Raw genomic sequence first — 5405 nt, 5'->3', positions numbered from 1 at the left:
CAGCTTTACCACACCGACTTGGGTGACGTGAAGAAGTGGTCACCATTAGGAAGGAGGGTACGTTAATCACTCCCTTAGTCAACATGGTTTCACTCGCCCGCCCGACCTACCATAAGGCATTTCGCCATCTTATCTATGTGAACAGACACTTTTTTTGTAAGACGGCAATGGATTATATAAAGAAGCCATACCTTGCACTTAAGAGTAGTAATAGAGGTCGGGCCATGTTTAAGTTTGTGAGCTCTGCTTCTTCCCTCTTCTTACTTTTACTTGCAAGCTATTGTATTCTTACTTGTTTTGATGGATGCTTGTTTGAATAGATGTAATTGTAAGTTTCCCTCTTCAATAGTTTCTTCTTTTCTTGCCTTTTGCGAGGTGAATCACCACGAAGACAGATCTTTTCTTGCCTCCATCTAGGCATTGAGAGCTCTCCCTTCACCCCTTTGGGGCAAGGAGCATTCCAGTTTCTTCTTTTCTTGCCTTTTGCGAGGTGAATCACCACGAAGACAGATCTCTTCTTGCCTCCATCTAGGCATTGAGAGCTCTCCCTTCACCCCTTTGGGGCAAGGAGCATTCCAGTGTGACAACAAAGTGAGGACGCGACGAAAAAGCTAGCGCACCCACTAGGGAAGGCAGATTGCAGATCTAAGGCAAGTCTCAACCACACACGCTTTGCCAAAACTAAGGTAAGCTCTTGACTTGAACAAATGCTTCTATGCGTTTGACCCTAGTCACATTAGATATCTAGCCTCACAGAAGATCAAATTTTAATTTTTGGAAAATCCATTAGCTACTTTCTCACATAGTTTTCCCTTAGTTTATGTTAGTTAGAGACACCAATGTAGACATATAGATTATTGTATTGCAATATGTTTTATAGAATCATTAGAATCTAAGTCTATTACTACATAGATTTAGTAACACTACATGTGGTGAACTTCTCGATCTTTTAAGATCATAACTATTTCAAGTGTTTCAAGGAAACATATCATCAAATTTTTTTCCTTTGCTTGATTGGCATGTATTTAAGCTAATGATAGAAATGAAATTTTTTGAATAGAACCCATGATCCCCTTGTTATTTTATCATTTTTTTACAAGAATTAATATTATTCTATCTTCTACAAATTCTCTCTCTCTCTCTCTCTCTCTCTCTCTCTAACATGAAAAAATAAATATCCCTAGGGCTTTTGTTACTTCGCTTTCCCATCCACAAACACTTTAGGTTAGATACCTTTTTATACTAATTGGCTGGATGCTGCAATAGAAATGTTACAGATTCCAATGTTTCCATGGTTTAGTTTTTGGCAACTGGGAATACACCAGACCTTGAAATTTTCTTAGAACGAGGAAATAAAATTGATGTCGGCAAGTCGTATGATCCCCAATATCTAGCTAGCTCCACCCAGTAGCCTGAGCAAATTTCTTTCTTCTTTATTGCATAAAGAATCATCTCTATAGTAATGGTATTTCACATTGGAAGTTGGTGGAACAGGTGACCTAGAGACTTCACTATCACACTGCAACATTATTGGCAAGGGCACGAAAAATCGATACCATCATCGTGACTTCACTTAATGATCCAATTTTAGCATCATCAAATCAAGTTTGCACCGACCGTAACCATGAATTTCCATTCCTTATTGAAACAGATTGATATTATATTTTTTCCTCGTCTCAATAAGAGGATTCTTCTGGGACATCAATCCCTTCATGTCATACGGTTTCTGAGCCAAACCAGTTACACATACACCCAAGTACATAGTCCTCGCCGAATATTCCTTATGTCATCATGTTTCTTTCTGTGCTCATGAGCATAGTGGCCCAGTTTTCCACAATAAAAGCAACTACTACCTTGCCTATCTTGTGGACTCCATGAACCATGACCTCGAGATCTCCGCCTACCTCAAGAAGGTTGTCCCCATAAGTATGACCCGACTGTCCATTTAAGTGTTATCATATGTATCCCAATTGAAGTTACCTCATTGTTGCAAACCATGTTGTTGATTTCCACTTCTATCTACCCCTTTGCCTCGTGAGGAGGTTCTTCCCATGTTTCCTCTTCCTCTATTTGAGTAAAATCCATGTTTATGGGCATTGCTATTGGCAGGTGCTCCTCCCAATTCCAATCTAATTTCTTCACTGCTCAACAAAAAAACTAACTCTATGAAGGTAGAGTAGCAAGTTTCCTTACTAAAATCTATGTCTCAAACGATGTATACTCTTTCCCAAGTCCCGGGGTAGTTGCCAACACCATGTCATCATCATCATCCACAATGACTCCAATGCAACCCAATGTATCAACAATCTTTAATATGTAATCATTTATGCTCAAGCGGTCTCTTGACACTATTAAGTTCCTGCTTAAGCTGCAACTTACGTGCTTTTGTGGTAGCTTCATGCATACCAACCAAAATATCCCATGCTTCTTTCTGAGCAGAAGCATCTTGTATACAATCAACCATTCCTCACTAACCTGAACGGATATCTAATGTAGCACTTTCTTGGATTTCTCATACTAGGCTTTCTATCACTTAAGGCTTCTGGATCCTCTATCTCAAGATCAACCTCGAGTTTCTGTTCTTTACATGTTACCGAATCCTACATGCTTTTTCAATAAGGAAATTTGACATGAGGAACTTCCATGTGTGGAAGTTATTCTTATCCAACTTCTCCTGTAATCTAGAAAATGTTGGATCGGGAGGCTTTTGGGCACGAAGGACAAAAGCACCTACCGGCCAACCTGAGGCCAGGGAGAGGTGCCCCCCACCTCTAATCCCCTGCACCCACAAAAATGTGGGGAGATGGATTCTCATTGATCGTTTTTTCCAATCCCCTCTCCCTTCAACGGACAGCTGGCGACTCACACCTCATATGCCCTCTCAATGCCCAACCTTTCACTCGTATATGGGATATATCCTTTCTTGCGTGGCAGCTCGACATTGTTTCCAATACCCTCTCCCTTCAACGCACCCCCGCTCAGCCATGGTTTACCACCGACAACCAACACATCCCCCGCCCAGCCATGGTTCACCACCAACAGCCAGCCAACTCAATGCGCCTGTGCAAACCATGACCTCCCATTCACCCGGCGTATCAACGTACTTTGTAGCTGCAACCCAAGAGCAAGGAATCGACAACAACATCAACAACCATTCAACTCCACGCAAGGCACCACACGAAATTCTTTTGAGCAACGAAGGACACACCTACCAGCCAACCTGAATCCCCTACACCCACAAAAATATGGGAACATGGGTTCACACGAAGCTTTTTGCCTCATATGCCCTCAATGCCCTCAACTCCACGCAAGGCACCACACGAAATTCTTTTGAGCAACGAAGGACACACCTACCAGCCAACCTGAATCCCCTACACCCACAAAAATATGGGAACATGGGTTCACACGAAGCTTTTTGCCTCATATGCCCTCAATGCCCAACCTTTCACTCGTATATGGGATATATCCTTTCTTGCGTGGCAGCTGGGCGTTATCATTTTTTCCAATACCCTCTCTCCCTTAAATGGGTAGCTGGTGACTCACACACCAGCACCAACAGTGGGTCACCGGCAACCAGCGCACCCCCGCTCACGGCGCTCAGCCATGGTTTACCCCCACCGACAACCCCTCCAACAGTGGGTCACCGGCAACCAGCGCACCCCCGCTCAGCCATGGTTTACCCCCACCGACAACCCCTCATATGCCCTCAATGCCCAACCTTTCACTCGTATATGGGATATATCCTTTCTTGCGTGGCAGCTGGACGTTATTTTCCCAATACCCTCTCTCCCTTAAATGGGTAGCTGGTGACTCACACACCAGCACCAACAGTGGGTCACCGGCAACCAGCGCACCCCCGCTCAGCCATGGTTTACCACCGACAACCAGCACATCCCCCGCCCAGCCATGGTTCACCACCGACAACCAACTACTCAAAGCACTTGCCAACCATGACCTCCCATTCACCCGACATATCAACGTACTTCACAGCTGCAACCCAAGAACAAGAAATCAACAACATCAACAACCATTCAACTCCACACAACCCAAGAACAAGAAATCGACAACGTCAACAACCATTCAACTCCACGCAAGACCCTCGCTTTAATACCAATGTTGGATCAGGAGGCTTTTGGGCACGAAGGACAAAGGCAGCTACCGGCCAACCTGAGGCCACAAAGAGGTGCAAGAGCCTCCCTCGCTCTGATACCAGGAGGCTTTTGGGCACGAAGGACAAAGGCAGCTACCGGCCAACCTGAGGCCACAAAGAGGTGCCCCGCACATCTAATCCCCTGCACCCACTAAAATGTGGGAGGGATGGATTCATGTATGTGAAGCTTTTTGCCTCATGCCCTTAATGCCCAACCTTTTGACTCGTATATGGGATATATCCTTTCTTGCATGGCAACTGGACGTTTATCGTTTTTCCAATAGAAAGGACTATTTGACACGATGACCAAATAAAACCTACAATTTTCAGGCAAGATGCTCTTCACATAGAGCAACCAAAACATGCAAATGCTCTTCTTTGCACTTGCCCATGCCGATGAGCTCCAACTCAATGTCAAGTTTCAGATTTGAGCAAGAAAAAAAAACTATACAAGCTTTTACACCACATGTACATGCTTCCAAAATGTGCTTGCGTGTGTTTTTGGCAACATTACAACGTGCTTCCTTTGCTATCTTTGGCAATCCATTCAAGGATGTATCTGAACGCCATAAAGCAAAACTGAGGCTGAAGGTTAGGAAGAGATGGATCTCCAAGTTTCAACATCATCGCACACTCTCTCAAACACGGTATGCTCATTTACTTGCTAGAAGTCACATTGTTGCAATTTATGGTTGACAGCACTTCAATGTTGAGGTCTACAAAGGTACCCATCATCTCAACAAATTAATTTTAATAGAATACCACAAGAAAATGTTTCTTCACAAGATTTTGCTAGTGTAACATGGGAAATCCTTTCAAGGTTTTCCTTACCATAATTTGAGTCTTTTGCAAATTGACTATACCATATCTTACCATAATTTGAGTATTTTGCACATTGACTACCATATCCCATACACACGTCATTTCACTAGTTCATAATATAGCATAGTGGAAAATATAAGCTCACATGGCGCTTTTACTTCCTCCGTCATTCTCCCAAGGCTTGTCTGTTAGGACCATGTCAAAAGCTTTCTTAGAGTCTACAAAGCAGAACTACAACCCTTGTGTCAATTCGGTTCTCCATAAGCACTATGACGATTATAATAAGGTTGGGTGCACACCAAAAACCTGTTTGCCCTAGGGCTCACTCATTGTTTGCTTCTACCCATCTGCTGTTTGTGTTCCATGACAATCCCAAAAAAGTTGTGCACGTGCGTGTGTGCGAGAGAGCGAGAGAGAGAAAGAGAGAGAGAGA

Source organism: Cibotium barometz, chromosome 32 (assembly GCF_041138505.1).
Source record: "Cibotium barometz isolate CiBa-2024 chromosome 32, ASM4113850v1, whole genome shotgun sequence".
Lineage (NCBI taxonomy): Eukaryota > Viridiplantae > Streptophyta > Polypodiopsida > Cyatheales > Cibotiaceae > Cibotium > Cibotium barometz.
Note: the sequence above shows the minus strand (reverse complement) of the source record.